Source organism: Scyliorhinus torazame, chromosome 2, assembly GCF_047496885.1.
Source record: "Scyliorhinus torazame isolate Kashiwa2021f chromosome 2, sScyTor2.1, whole genome shotgun sequence".
Taxonomy (NCBI): domain Eukaryota; kingdom Metazoa; phylum Chordata; class Chondrichthyes; order Carcharhiniformes; family Scyliorhinidae; genus Scyliorhinus; species Scyliorhinus torazame.
In genome coordinates this window covers 160,664,246-160,686,455 of record NC_092708.1, presented here as the reverse complement: position 1 = coordinate 160,686,455, position 22,210 = coordinate 160,664,246, and the positions used below count along the sequence as shown (strand labels likewise).

The 22,210-nt window shown below is 55.9% G+C and overlaps 1 protein-coding gene across 1 annotated transcript in view; it reads left to right on the top strand.

Moving 5' to 3' along the window:
- rftn2 (raftlin family member 2) overlaps window positions 1-22,210 on the top strand; it is a 194,688-nt gene that overhangs the window by 164,983 nt on the left and 7,495 nt on the right. The window lies entirely within an intron of this gene.

Here is a 22,210-nt window from a genome sequence, read left to right as displayed (position 1 = left end):
CCTATTTCCCCCCCTCCCCCCCTCCCCCGCCCCCCGCTAGATCCGTATCTAGCTCTTTTGCTCCCCCCATAACACTCCCGTAAGTCAGCTGACTCCTGCTGACCCCGGCCTCCCCCGCCGTCCCATTGACCCCCCCGTGTGGGAATCCCCCCTCCCCAGCAATCAGTGTGCGCTCCTCCACCCCCCTCCCCCTCCGTCCTTCCCTAGCGCGGAAAAAAGCCCGCGCTTTCCTGAGCCGGCCCCACCCCCACTGGCGCCACTCCTGTTGCGGCCTTATCCCAATTCCCCCATCCCCGGGCCTCCCCTCCCTCCAGCACCGGCGCCCACATTCTCTCACAGTCTCCCCATCAGATCTCTTCCCCCATCCCCATTCATCACCAAACCCGTGGAACGTTCCCTTCGCATAGCTAAAACCCTGTCTACAACCGACATCCCCCCCACAACCACAAACCCTCAGTTTGAGTCCAACTTTTCAGTTTGTATAAAGGTCCAAGCCTCCTCAGGCGTTTCGAAGTAGTGGAGTCGATCCTGAAATGTGACCCACAATCGCGCTGGCTGCAGCATTCCGAACCTCACCCCCTTCCGATGGAGCATCGCCTTGGCCCGATTAAAACCAGCTCTCTTCTTTGCCACCTCCGCATTCCAGTCCTGATAGATTTGGATCTCCGTGTTCTCCCACCTGCTGCTTCGCTTTTTCTTGGCCCATCTCAAGACACACTCTCTATCCACGAAACGGTGAAACCTCACCACTACCGCCCTTGGTGGCTCGTTGGCCTTGGGTCTCCTCGCCAGGACCCGATGAGCCCCTTCTAGCTCCAGGGGACTCGGAGGGGCCCCCGCACCCATCAGCGAGTTGAGCATCGTGCTCACATATGCCCCGGCATCGGCCTCCTCCACTCCTTCCGGGAGACCCAGAATCCGAAGATTCTTCCTCCTCGACCTGTTCTCCAGGTCCTCGAATCTTTCCGCCCACCTCTTGAGCAGCGCCTCGTGCGCCTCCATCTCCACCGCCAGGCCCAAGATCTCATCATCGTTCTCCGTGGTTTTTTCCCGCACCTCCCGGATCGCCGCCCCTTGGGCCTTCTGGGTCTCCACTAACCCCTCGATCGCCATCAGCATTGGCGCCAGCACCTCTTTCTTCAGCTCCTCAAAGCAGCGCCTGAGAAACCCCTGCTGCTCCTGCACCCATGCCGCTTGATCTCCGCCCATCGCCATCTTGTTTTTTCTCACTCGCACTTTTCGCTGCTCCAAAAACGCTTTTTTGACCGCTCCGCTCCTGGTCCAATCCATATACTATGGGGGGTGGACCTTGCTATCACCTTCTCACACTGGAAGTCGTCGGAAAATTGCCGTTGGGGCTCCTCTGGAGAGCCCAAAAGTCAATTTTAGCGGGAGCCGCCGAATGTGCGGCTTAGCTCCGCATAACCGCAACCGGAAGTCTGTATAGGAGTTTTACCCAGGAGGTGAACCCTGTTCCAAGCCCGAACCACTCCAGTACTTCAATGAGGTATTTCCATTCGACTCTGTTGAAGGCCTTTTCTGCGTCTAGGGAGACGATCACCTCTGGTACTCTCTCCCCGGAGGGGGTCAGTATCACGTTCCGCAGGCGCCTGATGTTCGAGGTAAGCTGTCTAACTTTGACAAAGCCCATCTGGTCCTCTACGACCACCTCTGGTACACAGTCTTCTAGCCTTTTGACTAGGATTTTGGCCAATATTTTGGCATCTGCATTCAGCACTGAGATGGGTCTGTATGACCCACATTCCGTTGGGCCTTTGTCTTTCTTGGGTATCAGCGAGATTGAGGCCTGTGCTAGCGTGAGTGGCAGTGTGCCCCTAGCTAGTGAGTCGGTGAACATCTCCCGCAGGTGCGGGGCCAGTGCTGTCGCAGATTTTTTGTAGCAGCCCGCCGGGAACCCGGCTGGTCCCGGCACTTTCCCCGCCTGCATGGAGCTAATGCTGTCCATGATCTCTCCCAGTGCTAGTGGTGCTTCCAGGTCCCGTTTTCTGCCTCCCCCCACGACTGGTATGTCCAGTCCACCAAGGAACCGTTTCATCCCAGACTCCCTGTAGCGCACAAAGACTCCATGAGACGAAAAGAGTGAAGTCGATGAGGCTTTATTAAGCGTGTCTGTTCCCCAGCAGCCCGATAGTAAACTGGCCTGCGGGGGAAGGCACCGGCTTCTTATACTTCGCCTTCAGGGCGGAGTATGAGGTCAACGGCCAACCAGGACCCGGGATCTGTCAGCCAATGACATTAGGGCTTCCAGTCCCACGTGACCCCCAATACATACTACCACATTCACCCCTTGTCAAAAATGAACCCGGCGGGGTGATGCTTCGTATGGTGGTAAGGGTTTACAGGGCTGGTCCTGGGAGGATAGAACAGTTACATGGTAGTACAGTATTGGACAGTATCGTCCTGTTACAACTATTTACAGAGGGTATAGGAAAAACAAAATGTTCATTGAACAGTCCATCTTTGTTTTACATCGACGCCACGAGTCGGTCGGGCGGTCTGGTCGTCCGTGTCGATCGCCTCGGCCCCGGCGGTGGTGGTGGTGCTTGTACCAGCGTTGCCGCCTCCGGGAGCCGCACGGTTTCAGCTGTCAGTGCAAAGGGGAGGGGGACTGATCCTCCTGGGAAGGGGGCGGTCGCGGGGTGCGGCGGTGGCAGGAAGGGGGGCGGTTGGGTTGATGGTGTCGGGGGGGTGTGCGTGGTGCCGGCGGGCGCCAGATCCCGCAGGGAGACCGTGTCCTGTCGGCCGTCGGGGTACTCCACGTAGGCGTACTGGGGGTTTGCGTGGAGGAGGTGGACCCTTTCGACCAACGGGTCCGCCTTATGTGCCCGCACATGCTTTCGGAGCAGGATGGGTCCTGGGGCCGCCAGCCAGGTTGGCAGCGACGTTCCAGAGGAGGACCTCCTAGGGAAGACAAGGAGACGCTCGTGCGGCGTTTGATTAGTGCTTGGACATAATAACGACCGGATGGAATGGAGAGCGTCCGGGAGGACCTCCTGCCACCGTGAAACTGGGAGATCCCTGGACCGTAGGGCCAGTAGGACGGCCTTCCAGACCGTGCCGTTCTCCCTTTCTACTTGCCCGTTCCCCCGGGGGTTGTAGCTGGTTGTCCTGCTTGAGGCTATGCCCTTGCTGAGCAGGAACTGGCGCAGCTCGTCACTCATGAAAGAGGACCCCCTGTCGCTGTGGACGTATGCGGGATAACCGAACAGCGTGAAGATGCTGTTCAGGGCTTTAATGACTGTGGCCGCGGTCATGTCGGAGCAGGGAATGGCAAAAGGGAAGCGGGAGTATTCGTCCACTACATTAAGGAAATATGCGTTGCGGTCGGTGGAGGGGAGGGGCCCTTTGAAATCGAGACTGAGGCGTTCAAAGGGGCGGGAAGCCTTAATCAGGTGCGCTCCATCTGGCCTGAAAAAATGCGGCTTGCATTCCGCGCAGATGTGGCAGTCCCTTGTGACTGTACGGACCTCTTCTAAAGAGTATGGGAAATTGCGGGACTTGATGAAGTGGTAAAACCGAGTGACCCCCGGGTGGCAGAGGTCCTCGTGGAGGGTTTGGAGGCGGTTAATTTGTGCGTTGGCACATGTGCCGCGGGATAGGGCATCGGACGGCTCGTTCAGCTTTCCGGGCCGGTACAAGATCTCATAGTTAAAGGTGGAGAGCTCGATCCTCCACCTTAAGATCTTGTCATTTTTAATCTTGCCCCGCTGTGCATTATCGAACATGAAGGCTACCGACCGTTGGTCAGTGAGGAGAGTGAATCTCCTGCCGGCCAGGTAATGCCTCCAATGTCGCACAGCTTCCACTATGGCTTGGGCTTCCTTTTCCACTGAGGAGTGGCGGATTTCTGAGGCGTGGAGGGTTCGGGAGAAAAAGGCCACGGGTCTGCCCGCTTGGTTAAGGGTAGCCGCTAGAGCTACGTCGGAGGCGTCGCTCTCGACCTGGAAGGGGAGGGACTCGTCGATGGCGCGCATCGTGGCCTTTGCGATGTCCGCTTTGATGCGGCTGAAGGCCTGGCAAGCCTCTGTCGACAGAGGGAAGGTCGTGGTCTGTATTAGGGGGCGGGCCTTGTCTGCGTACTGGGGGACCCACTGGGCGTAGTACGAAAAGAACCCCAGGCAGCGTTTCAGGGCTTTTGGGCAGTGCGGGAGGGGAAATTCCATGAGTGCGCGCATACGTTCGGGGTCGGGGCCTATTATCCCATTGCGCACTATGTAGCCCAGAATGGCTAGCCGATCGGTGCTAAAAACGCACTTGTCCTCGTTGTACGTGAGGTTCAAGGCTTTGGCGGTCTGGAGGAATTTTTGGAGGTTGGCGTCGTGGTCCTGCTGATCGTGGCCGCAGATGGTTACATTGTCGAGGTACGGGAACGTGGCCCGTAATCCATGTTGATCAACCATTCGGTCCATCTCTCGTTGGAAGACCGAGACCCCGTTTGTGACGCCAAAAGGGACCCGTAGGAAATGGTATAATCGCCCGTCTGCCTCGAAGGCTGTGTACTTGCGGTCACTTGGGCGGATGGGGAGCTGATGGTAGGCGGACTTGAGGTCCACGGTGGAGAAGACTTTATACTGGGCAATCCGATTGACCATGTCGGATATGCGGGGGAGAGGGTACGCGTCTAGTTGTGTGTACCTGTTGGTGGTCTGGCTATAGTCAATGACCATCCTTTGTTTCTCCCCTGTCTTCACTACTACCACCTGCGCTCTCCAGGGACTATTGCTGGCCTGGATTATGCCCTCCTTTAGTAGCCGCTGGACTTCGGACCGAATGAAGGTCCGGTCCTGGGCGCTGTGCCGTCTGCTCCTAGTGGCGACGGGTTTGCAATCCGGGGTGAGGTTCGCAAACAAGGACGGGGGTTGCACCTTGAGGGTAGCGAGGCCGCAGATAGTGAGTGGGGGTATGGGGCCGTCGAATTTAAACGTAAGGCTCTGTAGGTTACATAGATTACATAGAACATACAGTGCAGAAGGAGGCCATTCGGCCCATCAAGTCTGCACCGACCCACATTAATCCCTCACTTCCACCTTATCCCCGCAACCCAATAACCCCTCCCAACCCTTATGGACACTACGGGTAATTTAGCATGGCCAATCCACCTAACCTGCACGTCTTTGGACTGTGGGAGGAAACCGGAGCACCCGGAGGAAACCCACGCGGACACGGGGAGAACGTGCAAACTCCGCACAGACAGTGACCCAGCGGGGAATCGAACCTGGGACCCTGGCGCTGTGAAGCCACAGTGCTAATCACTTGTGCTACCGTGCTGCCCCTACATTACATTGGAAGTCTAAGCCCAGCAAGGTGGGGGGACAGAGTTGGGGAAGGACGTTAAGTTTGTAGTTTTTGAATTCCCTCCCCTGTACCGTTAGGGTGACTATGCAGAATCCCTGGATCTGTACGGAGTGGGATCCTGCAGCTAGGCAAATCTTTTGTGCGCTGGGGTAGGTAGTTAAGGAACAGCGTCTTACCGTGTCGGGGTGTATAAAACTTTCCGTGCTCCCGGAGTCGACTAGGCATGGCGTCTCGTGGCCGTTAATTAGGACCGTTGTCGTCGTCGTCTGGAGAGTCCGGGGCCGAGCCTGATCGAGCGTAACCGAAGCGAGCCGTGGTTGTAGTAGTGGGGTGTGGTCCGTTGTTGCCGTCCAAGATGGCGTCGGGGATGGACAAAATGGCTGCCCCCATACATCTCACGTGGCTGGGGGGTCACAAGATGGCGTCGGGGGTGGACAAAATGGCCGCCCCCATGCGCGTACAGGTCGGGGGCGGTCCAAGATGGCGGCGCCCCTCCTCCCCTCGTGGTGGTCGGGACCCAAAATGGCGGCGTCTGCGGGTCGCACATGGTGTGCTGGGGGGTCTGGGGAGCGCTAGGACCGCGCGGAGTTCCTTCACTGCGAGCGCCAGGGCCGCGGGCGCTAGGACCGCGCGGAGCTCCCTCTCTGCGAGCGCCAGGGCCGCGGGCGCTAGGACCGCGCGGAGCTCCCTCTCTGCGAGCGCCAGGGCCGCGGGCGCTAGGACCGCGCGGAGCTCCCTCGCCGGGGACAGCGGTGGTCGGGGCCCAGGTAAGTTGCGCCGGCGGGTCAGGCGTGGGGCGCGGGACGGGGGTGAGGGCCCAGGTCGGCGGCGCCGGCGGGACAGGCGTGGGGCGCGGGGTGAGGGCCCAGGTCGGCGGCGCCGGTGGGACAGGCGTGGGGCGCGGGACGGGGGTGAGGGCCCAGGTCGGCGGGTCAGGCGTGGGGCGCGGGACGGGGGTGAGGGCCCAGGTCGGCGGGTCAGGCGTGGGGCGCGGGACGGGGGTGAGGGCCCAGGTCGGCGGCGCCGGCGGGACAGGCGTGGGGCGGCGAGCGCTAGGACCGCGCGGAGCTCCCTCACCGGGGACAGCGGTGGTCGGGGCCCAAGTTGGCGGAGCCGGCGGGTCAGGCGTGGGGCGCGGGAGGGGGGTGAGGGTGGCGTTCGGGACGCGAAAGACCCATTCCTCTCCGTGGAGAGTGTTGGCCGGCACCCAAATTGGGAGCGCCGGCGGCGGGTCGTACATGGACTGCGGGGAGGGGGGTTGGGGAGCGTGGGCGGCGTGCAGGGCTCCCTGTTCTCCCGGGGCCGCGGTGGTCGGGACCCAGAGCGGCTGCGCCTGCCGGTCGCACATGGCGTGCTGGGGGGGTTGGGAGGCATAGGCTGCCTGTAGGGCTCCCTCTGGCCCCGGGACGGCGGCGACCTCGCGGGATCGGCACACCACCGCATAGTGGCCCTTTTTCCCGCAGCTTTTGCAGATGGCTGCGCGGGCCGGACAGCGTTGTCGGGGGTGGTTCGCCTGGCCGCAGAAATAACAGCGGGCGCCCCCGGTGCGACTCGGCGTTTGGGCCGCGCAAGCCTGTGGGGTGTCCGGGGGGGGGAGGGGGTTTGCCGCGACGGGTACGTACGGGGCCCAATGGCCTGCCGCGCGGTCGGGGCCATAGGCGCGGGCAGCGCGGCGTAGAGCTCGTCCATCGATTCTTCGGGAGCTTGCCGTCTCGTCGCGAGCTGGTAGCGAGCGTAGATTTGGTTAACTGGGCGAACGTAGAGACTTCTCAGTGCTGCGAACGCCGTCTGGAAATCGTCAGTATCTTCAATGAGGGTGAAAATCTCCGTGCTCACCCTCGAGTGCAGGACCTGCAGTTTTTGTTCGTCTGAGACTCGGCCTGTGGTCGATGTGATGTAGGCCTCGAAGCAAGTCTGCCAGTGTTTGAAGGCTGCTGCCGCATTCAATGCGTGGGGGCTGATCCTCAGGCATTCTGGAATGATCCTGAGCTCCATAGTCCTTATTAGGCACGCTTAATAAATTGTAGCGCACAAAGACTCCATGAGACGAAAAGAGTGAAGTCGATGAGGCTTTATTAAGCGTGTCTGTTCCCCAGCAGCCCGATAGTAAACTGGCCTGCGGGGGAAGGCACCGGCTTCTTATACTTCGCCTTCAGGGCGGAGTATGAGGTCAACGGCCAACCAGGACCCGGGATCTGTCAGCCAATGACATCAGGGCTTCCAGTCCCACATAACCCCCAATACATACTACCACACTCCCCCATTGGGGGCTCTGAGGTGTACAGCCCTTGGCAGAAGGCCTTGAAGGTTTTGTTGATCTTTTCTGGTTCTGTTTCTAACGTGCCTCTGGTATCCCTGATTTGTGCAATTTCTCTGGTGCCTGCCTGCTTTCTCAGCTGGTGTGCCAACAGGCGGCTGGCTTTGTCTCCGTGTTCGTATAGGGTCCCTCGTGCTTGGCGGAGTTGGTGCACTGCTTTCCTGGTGGAGAGCAGATCGAATTCCTTTGTAGCTCTTACCTCTCCGCTAGGAGCTCAACGGCCGAGGCCTCGGAATATTTACGGTCTACCTCCAGTATGGAGTTGACCAGCTGCTGCCCAGCCGCCGTTTCCTCCCTATCTCTTCGCGCTTTGAAAGTGATAATTTCCACTCTTAGTACGGCCTTTAGCGCTTCCCAGAACGTGGAGGGTGAGACCTCCCTGTTCTGGTTGTTCTCCGTGTACTCTGCTATGGCCCGCGATATCTTTTCGTTGAAGGCCTTGTCAGCTAGTAGGGCAATGTCCTGTCCGTCTCCAGCCTCACGTCCATGTGATGTGGAGCAAGGTCTGATATCACAATTGCGGAGTATTCCACTTTGTCTATCCCCGGAAGCACCGTTCCCCCCCCCCCCATGATTAGTCGGTGCGTCGCTGTGTCATCGATTTCTGCCATGGTCTTCTTGATGAAGCTCGTGTCGTCCCAGTTGGGTGGGTACACATTAACTAGTACTACCGGTGCCCCATCCAGGGCCTCGCTGACCATGACGTACCATTGCCCCGGGTCCGTAACCATCTTTGTCACCCTAAATATCGTCCTCTTGCTGATCAGTATTGCCCCCCTGGCCCTCGTCCCATAGCAGGAATGGTAGGTTTGTCCCACCCAGCCCTTTCTTACCCGCAGTCGGTCCTTCTCCCTCAGGTGTGTCTCTTGAAGGAAGACTATGTCGGCCCTCATATTTCTTAGGTGGGTGAGGACTCTGGATCTCTTCACTGGGTCGTTGAGTCCCCTTACGTCCCAGGTGACTATCCTGGTGGGGGGCTTCTGCCCCCTCGCTCCTGTGGGATTAACCATACTTACCTGGCGGACGCGCCCCTGCCCTCCGGGGTTTCCCTTTGTTAGGGGGCCATCCAGGATCGCCGCTGTCACTGCTCTCTCCATGCGGTCGGGCCCCTGCCCTCCGGGGTTTCCCTTTGTCCAGGGGGCACCCGACATGGCCGCCCACTGTGTGTCTGCCACACGTGTAGTCCCCTGCACTTTGGGGTCTCCCTTCGTCCATAGACCGTACTGGGTGGATGCTTGCAGTGATTCCTTGTTCGAGTCCTAGGTTGTGGCACTTTGTAGCCCTATTGCTATTCCTTTTGTAGCCTTGTTTGTCCCTCCTTCCCTGTATCCCCACCCCCCCACCCTCAGTCTCTCCCTCCCTGTGTCTCCCCGCCCCCGGTCCCTCCCTTTCCCCCCCCTCTCCCGTATACCCCTGCTTTGTCCCTCTTTCCCCTGTTCCTATCCCCGTTTGCTCTCCTGCCTCGGTTGAGTGGTCCCCCCCACTCCCTGCCTGGCGCCTTCCTCCCTGTTGGGGGCGCGCTGCTTTGTTGCATGTCCCCGGAGCTAGCTTTCCTGCTAGTGCGGTGGCCCCCCTCTCGGAACTTACTGTCTCGCTTCTCCCTTGCCCGGCCTCTGCCATTTTCTGCCCGCTCTTCCCCCATCCTACCCTGCACTCCTCACACTTGCTCGCCCCTCTCCGCTACTCTCATTCCCTCGTTCTGGGGCCTGGCCTCCCACCTGAAGCCGTCCCTCGGGCAGTGGTTTGCGTTTTGTTTGGGGTGCGCTCGCCGGGGGCGGGGGTGCCTGGCGTTGCCTCACCCCTCCCTCCCCACACACCCCCTTGCCAGGGGCCCCTTATTTCTACCCGAGCTGTTGGTTTTCCAGCCCGTGTTCCTCGACAAACTTGTTTGCTTCGACGGGATCAGTGAAGAAGTATTCTCTTTCTTGGTATGTGACCCAGAGTTTCGCTGGGTACAGCATACCAAAACGCACATCACTCTTGTGAAGAGCTGCTTTCGCTCCATTGAATTTGTCCCGTCTCCTGGCTAGGTCTGCCCCAATCTCCTCGTAGGCTCTAATGAAGTGTCCTTCCCATTTGCTGGTTCTGTTTTTCCTGGCCCAGCGTAGGATTGTTTCCCTGTCTTGGTACCGGTACAGTTTAGCTATAACTGCTCTCGGGTGTTCCACTGCTTTGGGCTTCGGGCGCAGCGACCTGTGTGCTCTGTCCATTTCTGGTGGGTTGGGGAAAGTTTTCCTCCCCACTAAGTTGCCCAGCATCTCGGCCACGTATGCCGTGGGGTTTCTACCCTCGATCCCCTCTGGTAGACCCACTATCCTGACATTTTGTCGTCTCGAGCGGTTTTCCTGGTTGTCCACTCTGCCCTTCAGGCTCCCCAGTGTTGTGCCCAGCCTCGCCACCTCCTTCTCCAGGGCCTTGATTTGGTCGCTCATGTCAGTCACGGCTTTCTCCTGCTCCTCAATGGTCGCCTCTTGGGCTTCCAGTTTCTCCTCTTGGGCTTCCAGGTTCTCCTCTGCTCTGCCCAGGGCGAGCTGCACCTCCGCCAGGGCCTTGGCCATTGCTGCCTGCACTGCGGCATCTATGTCCGCTCTGGCCTCTGCCTTGTTTTCCTGCTGATGTTCCCTCAGCGCCTCGGCAAAGGCTGCCTTCCAGTTCCAGTTCCCCCCTGGCCCAGGGGGAAATGCTCCTGTCTGCCCAGTTCTTTTTGGTGCGGCGAACCTTCTGTTCCGCCGCTTCGCGTGCTGATTAGCTCGTCTGAACGGGCTCGCACATTGCCCCGTCTGCTTTTGGTGCTCCTTCTCCCTCTGCTTTGGCTCCCTTCTGGCATTTTTTCCCCCTCCTCCCCCCTTTTCTTTTCCCCTCCCTTCTCTTCTTTATCTTTTCAAGAGAGCTTTTTTTTTTAAAGTGAAAAAATTTCTCTCTCTTTAAAAGTTTTCTTTTCAAAGTTTTTTTTTTGAAAAAGGGGAAGTTCTTTTTTCTTTTCCCTCACTCACCCAGGGTCGAGAGAGAGGCTTCTGGCCGGGCCGGGAGTCCCTCTTTGTTCCTGTCTCGTGGTGGTCGCCGCCGGGGGAGGGGGGGGGTGGAATCCATATGGTCTAACCCCTTATTTACTTTCATTGGTTCTAATTCTCAGCTGAGACTTTCTAATTTATTCAAACAACTGTCTGTCACTTAGAACATGACTTGTTATCCAAGCATTGGTCATTGCTTAAAATTCACTAATGTCCATCAAATTAATTAAATGTCTATGTGCACCCACCACATATGCCATTCCTACAAAGGTGCTTGCATTAACCTCGCTGTCCATACATCTTAAGCATTACAATGGGCTTTTATGCAACTTTTCATGAAACAATGTTTTGAATTTCTGCAGAAACGGCACCAAAGTTTATTCATTATCTGAGACAATGACTGTATTCCCGCAGTCAAGACATTTTTAATAATTTGACTCTTTATCAATGCATTCAATTAGCACCTAAAACCATGAATAAATCAATATACCAGTAATCTATCACGCACACTTAGAACCATTTGCAAATAGGTGCCCACAACAATATGTCTGAGAACCACTGCCAGAACCCCCTCAGTCTTCGACACACTCAGAACATGTGGATGTGATTCACGAGCCCCCCCCGTGCACTGCCCACACCTACCCTCCACCCCCTCAAAATACTACTCATCCTTCCCACCGCCATATGGGCCCTATGCACCACTTTAAACTGGATGAGGCTTGACCTCGCACACGACGAGGACGCATTCACCCTCCGCAAAGTCTCAGCCCATTCCCCAGCCCCAGCTCATCTCCCAACCCCTCCTCCCACCTGTGCTTACCATTCTCCACCCGGGTGCCCTCCCACTCCATCAGCTCCTTGTAAATATCCAACACCTTCCCCTCCCCTATCTCGTCCTCTGACAGAAGCTTATTTTGCAGACGGCAATCCCGGGAAAGGCGACACCTCCCTCCTCACAAAATCCTGAACCTGCAGGTACCTAAACCCATTACCCTTCGGCAACTCAAACAATTCCTCCAACTCCTCCAGTCCCACAAATTTACCCCCTATAAACAGGTTCCTGAAATACTCAATCCCTGCCTGCCGCCATCCCTGGAACCTTGCATCCAGTCTCGCCGGCACAAACCTATGGTTGTTGCAAATAGGTGCCCACAACAACATGCCCTACAACCCAAGTGATGCCTACTCTGCCTTGCCATCCTCAAATCCGACACCACCATTGGATTGATGGAATACCTGGCCGGTAGGAGCTGGGATGTTTTGCCATTGTCGTTGGCAGGGCGGGTGCAGACAGTTAAAATAACGGTGTTGCCCAGGTTTCTGTTCTTTATTCAGAACCTCCCCCCCACTAACTACAGCCTTGAGTGCCTCCCACAGTGTGGCGGCTGTAACCTCCCCCATATCACTCACCTCCATAGATCCCCAAATGGCAGCCCTCACTCGCTTGCACACCACCTCATTCGTCAACAGCCCCACATCTAACCTCCACTGCGGCTGTTGGGCCTCCCCCTGAACCACACGCAAACCCACCCAGTGTGGTGCGTGATCAGGGACCACGATCGCCGAACACCCTGAGATGGCCACCCCCACCAGCAGCACCTTATCCATGATGAAAAAAACAATCCGGAAATACACCGGTGCACATGGGAGGAGTATGAAAACTCCTTCGCCCTCGGCCTCCCAAACCTCCACAGGTCCGAACCGCCCCCCCCCCCCCCACCCCCGGCCTCCCAAACCTCCACAGGTCCGAACCACCCCGCCCCCCCCCCCCCCCCCCCCCAACAGTACCCTCGCCACTGCCGACCTCCTCAACGACTTCGGATTCAACCAATTCAAGCTCGGATCCAAGACCGTATTAAAATTCCGCCCCCTGCAATAATCAGACAATGCATATCTCAATCTGGACTCCTCCCCAATGCCCGCCTCATGAAATCCACATCATCCCAATTTAGGGCATACACATTAACCAGGACTACCTGCATCCCCTCCAGTTTTGAGGGCAGCACGGTAGCATAATGGTTAGCACAATTGCTTCGCAGCTCCAGGGTCCCAGGTTCGATTCCCGGCTTGGGTCACTGTCTGTGCGGAGTCTGTACGTTCTCCCCGTGTGTGCGTGGGTTTCCTCCGGGTGCTCCGGTTTCCTCCCACAGTCCAAAGATGTGCAGGTTAGGTGGATTGGCTTTGCTAAATTGCCCTTAGTGTCCAAAATTGTCCTTAGTGTTGGGTGGGGTTATGGGGATAGGGTGGAGGTGCGGGCTTGGGTAGGGTGCTCTTTCAAAGAGCCGGTGCAGACTCGATGGACCGAATGACCTCCTTCTGCACTGTAAATTCTATGATTCTATGAGTTTCCTGCTAACCACCACATACCTACCCCCACCCCCCAGATCGACCACAATGCTCCCCACCTCAAACGCCACCCTCTTGTTGATCAGCACCGCCACCCACCTCGTCTTCATATCCAGCCCCGAGTGAAACACCTGCCCCACCCATCCCTTCCTCAGTCTCATCTGATCCTCCAACCTCAGGTGAGTCTCCTGCATAAACACCACAACCACCTTCAGACTCCTCAGATGCATGCACAGATGTGACCGTTTAACTGGCCCATTCAACCCTCGCACATTCCACATGACCAGCCTGGTCGGGGGGCTCCCCCCCGCCGCCCCTACCCCACTGCCAATCAGCCATACCCCTTCCTGGGCCAGCCCCTAGCCCACCATGAGCTCTCCAGGCCCACCCTCGGATGTCCACCGCCATCTCTCCCTTCCCAATTGCACCACACCAGCCTCACCCATGTCAGCAACCAACTCCATCCCCCTCCACCCCCAGACCTTCCTCCTGGCAACCCCCTACTTCACTTCCATTAACTAGCCCACCCAGCTAGCATGGTGGCCCCCGCCCAAGACCTGGAATCTCCCCATTCCCCTCCAATTCACCCCCCAGCCACCAACAAACAGTAGAGTAAAGTAAACACTCTCACCATAACTGCTCCCCCATTGAAACCCACCCAAAATACCCATCCCAAACATTTCACTACAGACCCAAAGCTCCTCTCCAAAGTTCAGCTTCCTCACACTCCCCCAAGTCCATGGTCTCTCAAAGTCCATCACCTCCTCCGGCAGTCAAAAAAATACTCTTATGATAAGTCTCCCACAAGCGGGCCAGGTACAAAACTCCAAACTTCACTCCCTTCTTGAAGAGGGCAGCCTTTACCCGGTTGAACCCGGTTCTCCTCCTCACCAGCTCCACACCCAGGTCCTAATAGATCCGCAGCGCTCTCCCTTCCCAGGTGTACCTCCCGATCTGCCTTGCCCACTGCAAAATCTTCTCCTTGTCCAAGAAGCGGGGCAACCGCACCACCATCGCACCCGGCAGCTCCCCTAGCTGTGGCATCCTCCTCAACGCCCTGTGCACCCCATTCCCCTCGAGGGGCCGATCAAAGTCTCCCTCCCCCATCAACTGCTCCAACATCCTTGCCACATCCTTGGCGGTGCCCGCTTCCTGGATACCCTCGAGCACCCCGACTATTCTTAGATTCTGTCGTCTGGAGCGATTCTCCAGGTCTTCCAACTTCTCTCTCAGCCACTTTTGGCTGTCCACCAACTCCGGCGAGTCAAAATAAAACTCATCACCCAACTCCGCCATCAGCGAGGCCTTCCGCTCCTCATGCTCCCCTCCGCCAACTCCACATTGTGTATCGCCAGGCCCTGAGCCTCCAACCTCTCCCCACTTTCTCAATTTCCGCCCCAAGCTGCTCCACCACTTTAGCCAGGTCTTCCGAGGCCTCCTTTCTCTGCTGCTGAAACTTATTATTTAAAACTCCGCCAGCTGCTCCGGCGACCACTGGAAGGGCAGCGTTGCCCCCTTGTCCTCCACCATCTTGACATTTGACGCACCACAAGAACTGCCCGGCTCTAACTGCTCTCTTTTTCTTGTGGGACTTCTTGTCCTCTGATCCATGCACCAGACTCACCAGAGGAGTATTACCTTCCCTGGGCACTCACACACCTTTCACCCTCAAAATGACCCCCATACGTGTGGGGAAGGACCAACAAAACCCACCTTGAGCGGAAACCACCAAATCTGCGACCTCTCACTCCATGGCCACCACTGGAAGTCCAACAACAATAATTTTCAATCCAAGAATGAAATAGATCATTCAGGATGGATACCAAAAGGCCAAAAGAGTTCATCTTCCCCAGATTCCTTCTCGACATCCAGTAGGGACTGTCACCTTTATCGGTAACTTTGAAATTTCATTTATAGTTTTGTGGTGAATAGGATCTTATCCTCTCATATGCATTGGTCAGGAATATCATCAAGGAGGCTGTGTTCCTGAGGAGGCCCAAGAACTTCCAAGTAGAATTTACCGTTGAATCTCTGATGAAGAAAGTTTGGAGGTACAGGCCCCAATATTTATGGAAAGACGAGGAGGGCGCATAGGACAATGAGGAAAACCTGGCAAGATTGGGCACATGGAGTTCCTGCCAAACCTACTGGCAGGATCTCATTAGAATTTCTTTCTTCCGTTTGCCATCGGCAGCTGGACAAATTGACATGCTGGTCAGCTGTTTGGCTGGAAAATGTGTAACAGGAAGCTGTAACCAGGACTCCTTGGGTCAGGAATCCAGTGGCAGGGGCAGCACAGTGGTGCAGTGGTTAGCACTGCTGCCTCATGGCGCTGAGGACCCGAGTTCGATCCCGGCCCCGGGTCACTGTCTGTGTGGAGTTTGCACATTCTCCCCGTGTCTGCATGAGTCTCACCCCCAGAACCCAAAGATGTGCAGAGTAGGCGGATTGGCCATGCTACATTGCCCCTTAATGAGGAAAAAAATAATTGGGTACTCTAAAAAAAAATTTTTTTTTTAATCAAGAAGTGACTCTCTGAACACCATTCTCAACACGCCATTCTCAACACACACAAGCTACCACAGTGCTCACTCTGATACAGATCACTCCCTCGTTCCCATTAGGGTGAGGATGCAACTCTTGACACTTTCTGATTCAAAACAGAGCCGTCATCCTTGTATCAATGTCAGCCATCCTGCCGCCCTAGATAAAAAACATCAGTTTCTCCGCTCGATTGTACAGCTACTTTCCAGCATTCCCACACAGTGCTTCAGGATAGAAGCATAGAATTCCTTCAGTACAGAAGGAGGCCATCCGGCCCACCAAGTCTGAAAGAGCACCCTACCTGGGTCCATTTCCCCACCTTATCCTCGTAACCCCATAATCTCACCTAACCGGCACATCTTTGGACTGTGGGAGGAAACCGAAGCACCCGGAGGAAACCCACACTGGGTGAAAATTCAAACTCCACAGAGACAGTCACCCAAGGTCACTGGCACTGTGATGCGGTAGTGCTAGCCACTGTGCCGCCATGTGAGTGCAGAAGCAAAATGGAACGTATTTTGAGACAACTTCTACAAAATGATACTCTCAATATATGGGAGGCAAGAGCAGAAAATTATTGACTGGTTTGAAGGTAACACTACCGACATTTAAACCAAGTGGTCCACTCTCATTAATTACGAGAGAACCGAGCGAGAAAACTCTGAATCCACTTACAGTTGCTCAAAATAAAGTCCAATAGATTGTTAAACAGTGCGTCAATGATGACTGGTTACAACTTCACCAGACTGTAGATCCTGGCTCAACCAGTCAGGTTTCCGAACTGGGAGATCTACAATTGATCTTCTGATCTGCACAGCCCAGCAGCTGTGAGAGAAATGCCATGAACAAAAGAGACTGCTACATGTTGCCTTCATTGATCTCACCAAGGCATTGACCATGTGAGCAGAGATCATCTATTTACGCTCCTGGAGAAAATTGGCTGTCCACAGAAGCTGCTCATTGTGACCTCCTTTTTCAGTGATAACATGATGGTTAAGGTCAGCTAAGACGGGACAGCATTGGAACACAGACCTGCAGCAGGGTCAAACAGAGTTGTGAAATGAAATGAAATGAAATGAAAATCGCTTATTGTCACAAGTAGGCTTCAAATGAAGTTACTGTGAAAAGCCCCTAGTTGCCACATTCCGGCGCCTGTTCGGGGAGGCTGGTACGGGTTGTGCCTTGGCACTGACGCTCTTTGGCATATTCTTATCTAATTTGCTGCTCTGTGCCTTCAGGCCATCGACAGATGTATGTTTACATGCCGGAACTAATGGAATGCTGTTCAGACTTGCTTGCCTAAGAGCAGGTGTGCCAAGCCCTCAAGTTTCTCTATGCTGACTATGCCGCAAAAGCATATCGAGGAATACCTTCAGTGGCAAATGGACTGACTGCGTCGCACCTGGAAAGAGTTTGGTTTGACCATTAGCATTAGGAGGATAAATGTAATGATCCAGGATGTTGCCAAGCTGCCATGTATCAGCATTGTTAATGTGAACCAAGAGATTAATGATCAGCTAGATTCTCAAGTTCTGACGCTGGCGCAGGATTGTGGAGTTCCACAAAAGGAAAACTGGCATCGCAGGTGGACCAATTCAGCTACTATGAAGGGGCTAGCACCAGTGCCACATGGAACACAATCGATTCCAATTGGAAACGGTGTAGGATTCGCCGGTTCCACAATTGGAGGCTGACAAGCTGCAGTCCCCACACACACCATCCCGGACAACAAGATGGCAGCGAGGAGAGCGGCACCGCGTTTCACGGGCGCTGAGCTGGAGACCCTCCTGGGCACGTTGGAGGAAAGGCGGTTGAACCAGCTGGGGAAAGAGACTGCCAGCCGCTACCATTCGCCGTGCCCAGACACAGGTGGCAGACAGCGGTCAGCCCAGACCGGCCAGCAGGGCCAGAAAACACTGCACAACCTCCTCAGGGCGGCCACATGTAACGTTACGTAACCCCCGTCCCACACATTCGTAACCCTCCGTCCCACGCACCCGTAACCCTAACCCCCCTGCCCCCATCCCCCTGCCACAACCAGGAGGGTGGCTGAACCCCCACCCCGCACCACATGCCGGTACCCATAACATGCCGGGTGCCCTGGCCACCAGCTACCCACCCCCATGCGCTGCATGCGTCGGACTGTCTAACACTGTCATTTTCCATTCCTCCCCCGCTCCCCCCACCGGAAAAGGCCACCCATAACCACTGGGAGCAGGTGAAAACTGGAGGGGGACCGCCGGATGTGCGGCTCCTCACTGCGGCAGAGCAGAGGGCCCGGACGTGGACGGTGGCCCGGAGGAAAGGGAGGTTGTCGGGCTGAAGGTTGGCTGCCGCCCTTACCCTCCCCCTCCCCCACGCACCCACCCTCACACCGCCGCCACCATTCCCACTCCCCCCACACTACGGTCTAATCATGTATCTTATCTTGCGTCTTGCAGGACCTGCTGGAGATGGGGCGGGCCCATCAGGCATCCCCGCCCCCAGCCAGTGCCTCAGCCGGAGCCCCACCTGTGAGCCGAGCGGACACCAGCCCTCGACACAACACTCAGGACACCCCGGAGCTCGGGGTCCAATGGTGATACTGACTTCCCATCATAACTGGCTCCAACACCCTCCACCATCCCAGAGACACTCAACACGGTTGGGCACTTTAGTGATGAAGCTCCTGGGACACTATCAGGTGCTTACCACACAGCTAATTCAGTACAGCTGGTGGAGGTAAGAAAATTAAAGGGGGTGGATGGTCGGAGGGTGGGGCCGACCCCATGGACTAGCTGCCATCCAGATGGGTTTCGCACTTCTGGAATGGACAGTCCCATCGATTATGGTGATGCATTCAGGGATTACAGGGATTGCCTGGAGTCCAACCCCATGCAGGAGCAGGAGCTGGTGGCGAAAATGCTTGGCACCCAGGCCAACACTGCACAGGTGGCGTCCTCGGCGGAGGCATTGGTGCTGAGGGTTTTGGCTATTGATCAGCATGTCCAAGGCCTGGGGCATTCTGTACAGGCACTGGCCGAGGCTGAGGACAGGGTTGCTGCCTCACAGGCAGCCATGCACCAGAGCCACCTGGAAATTGCAGCGGCACTTCTGAATGTGGCCCAGTCACAGCAGGCCATGGCTGGGAACGTCGGTGGCATTGCCCAGGCGCTGGCCTATATGGTGCAGACACAGAGGGAGGTGGTCCATCTCAGAGGGACATGGAGCAGTTATTGGCTGATGTGACACAGACGCAGAACGTGGTGGCACAGTCAATAGGTGATGTGGTGCAGTCCCAGACGGAGATGGTCCACTCCCTGTGCTCCATGACCGCGAGCATGCAGATCCTCATTGAGTCCAGATCGCGTCCAGGACTGGCATGCCCAACCATCTTCAACTGCTTCATCAATGACCTCCTTTCCATCATAAGGTCAGAAGTGGGGATGTTTGCGGATGACTGCACAATGTTCAGCATCATTCGCGACTCCTCAGATAATGAAGCAGTCCATGTACAAATACAGCAAGTCCTGGACAATATCCAGGCTTGGGCTGACAAGTTACATTCGCGCCAAATAAGTGCCAGGCAATGACCATCTCCTACAAGAGAGGATTTAACCATTGCCCCTTGACATTCAATGGCATTACCATCGCTGAATACCCCATAATCAACATCCTGGGATTACCATTGATCAGAAACTGAACTGGACTAGCCACATTAATACTGTGGATACCAGGGCAGGTTAAAGACTAGGAATCCTATGGTGAGTAACTCACCTCCTGACCCCCCAAAGCATGTCCGCCATCGACAAGGAACAAGTCAGGAGTGTAATGGAATATTCTCCACTTGCCTGGATGAGTGCAGCTCCAACAACACTCAAGAAGCTCAACACCATCCAGGACAAAGCATCCTGTTTGATTACTCCTCCTTCCACATTCAAACCTCCACCACCAACGAACAGTGGCAGCCAACACGATGCACTGCAGTAACTTACCAAGGTTTCTTAGACAACACCTTCCAAACCCACGACCACTACCATCTAGAAGAACAAGAGCAGCAAATACCTGGGAACCCCACCACCTGGCAGTTCCCCTCTAAGTCATTCACCACCCTGACCTGGAAATATATCGCTGCTCCTTCATTGTCACTGGGGCAACAGTGGGCGTTGCCCTGGGTGTGCAGCCTGATTCCCCGCCGGCGGGTGGTAACCGGGTTGGGGGGAGGGGGGGGTGCGGTATGACAGAGGGTGGGGTGCAGGAGAGGGCAGGTGTCTGCAGAACCAGGGGCAAAGGTGGGTCAGTGTGATGCACAGCATGATGGCTGTCTTTCAGGCCGGGGCAATGGCAGTCCATGACTGCACACTGCCCCAGTCCCATGAGGGGTCACTCGCCCACTTGGCCTGTAACCCCCTTCCCCCGGCCCTGACAGGGCACCCCTACCCCAGTCAGCCCGGCCAGTGTCAGGCCTGGCAGCCCACAGTTGTGTCCTACCTCTTCTGTCTCCCTCATGAGCCACAATACCGGTTTCACGATTTTTAAAAGCACAAGTGGACCACGCTGTCCGGAACTCGGCCCATTGGGGCGGAGAATTGCGGAGGCCCCGGAGAATACTGGGTTGGGCCCAGTAACGATATGCAAACGGTGTTTACTGCACGTGCGTTGCGGACTGCATTGACGCCGCTGTCGAGATGACGGAGAATTGTGATTTGCCATCAAATCGGCGCCTGCCACAATTTTGCCATCGCAACCTATTCTCAGCTCAATCACGTTTCCCGATTTTGCTGTCAGCCAACGAAGATTCTCGCCCAATATCTGCACATATCTAAGCTCCAAAATCACCAACAATCTGTCACTTGATCCTGAAATTGACATACACATCACAAAAGCTGCAGCTGTTATGTTTAGTGTAACAACAGCAACCTGACTGAGAACACTAAACTGTGTACCTACCAAGTCTGTGTCCTCAGCACACTTTTCTCCACAGTGGAGAGACCTGGACAACTTACACTAGACAGGAGAAAGTTTCATATGTATCGTGTTATCTCTCAGCAGGAAAGGTAACTCTGAGGTCCTGGAGCATGATAATTTCTTCGGCATACATTCATTGCTAAGTCAACAAGGACTGCCCTGGCTTGGCCATGTTCATCGGATGGATGATAGCTGAATACCCCTTCTGTATGATGAACTAGCTACTGGTTCATGACCTCCTGGGTGTCCATAAGTCCACTGCAAGGACATGTGCAAGCAAGATTTGAAGATGGTGACACTGACAAGTTGGAGACAGTCACTGATGATGGTGACATGTGGAGGCTGTCTGTTTGGAAGGGCATTGAAAGAGGTGGGCAGGAAGAAGCTCAGCATGCTGAAGAGAGGGCCCAGAGAAAACAAAGGTCAGCAAATCATGCACCTTCTCAGCCACTATCTTCCTCTGCAACAAATGTGTCAGTGGCTGCCATGCCAGAGTGAGGCCCTTGAGTCACACCAAGAAATACATAAACATAGAGTTCACCACTGTGGCACAAACCATTATCTTACAAGGTGCAAGGCTAACGCCATCTTCTGGAACCAACCACTCCCATCTCCATTTTGCTGCCTTATTTCCCGAGCACTGGGAAACCCAGCTAACAAATTCAGATCAACCCCCCAATTGCACTTTGGGAGCCTGGTTTAAATGTGATGATAAGTATCTCTGTCCAGCTAATTGGGACACTGTCCACCAGGAAACCTGTTGCTGTAAAAATGGCAATGCATCAAGTTGAAACAATTTCACTTTTTGTAGAATTTAACCCCCAACGTCTTCCCACCTTTTTCAAAGGGGTTAATATTGAGGCTCGGGTTTTCTTGAAATAGTTGGGAAGTTTAAGGATAGAAAGCTGCTGATATAAATGTGCATGACTTATTACCCATCAGGATGCCCGTCGAGCACTGCCATTACCACATTGCTGCAGAAAGACCAGAGACATTTGACCTTTATTGACTTCAGTATTCTGGATTCACTTATGATAAAATAACATTTCAGAAGATGATGCTCTCAGATTAGCTGAGTCTGGAACATCCTCTGAGATGCATATTTTCATGGGAGAATCAGAGAATCTCATAAAAAGGGCGAAATTCTCCGGTATCGGCGCGATGTCTGCCGACTGGTGCCCAAAATGGCGCAAATCAGTCGGGCATCGCGCCGCCCCAAAGGTGCGGAATGCTCCGCATCTTGAGGGCCGAGCCCCAACCTTAAGGGGCTAGGCCCGCGCCGGACGAATTTCCGCCCCGCCAGGTGGCGGAAAAGGCCTTTGGTGCCCCGCCAGCTGGCGCGGAAATGACATCTCCGGGCGGCGCATGCGCGGGAGCGTTAGCGGCCACTGACGGCATTCCCGCGCATGCGCAGTGGAGGGAGTCTCTTCCGCCTCCGCCATGGTGGAGACTGTGGCGAAGGCGGAGGGGCAAGAGTGCCCCCACAGCACAGGCCCGCCCGCGGATCGGTGAGCCCCAATCGCGGGCCAGGCCACCGTGGGGGCACCCCCCGGGGCCAGATCGCCCCGCGGCCCCCCCCCAGGACCCCGGAGCCCGCCCGCGCCACCTTGATCCGCCGGTAAGGTCGGTGGTTTAATCTACGCCGGCGGGACAGGCATTTTAACGGCGGGTCTTCGGCCCATCCGGGCCGGAGAATCGTGGGGGGGTGCCCGCCAACCGGCGCAGCGCG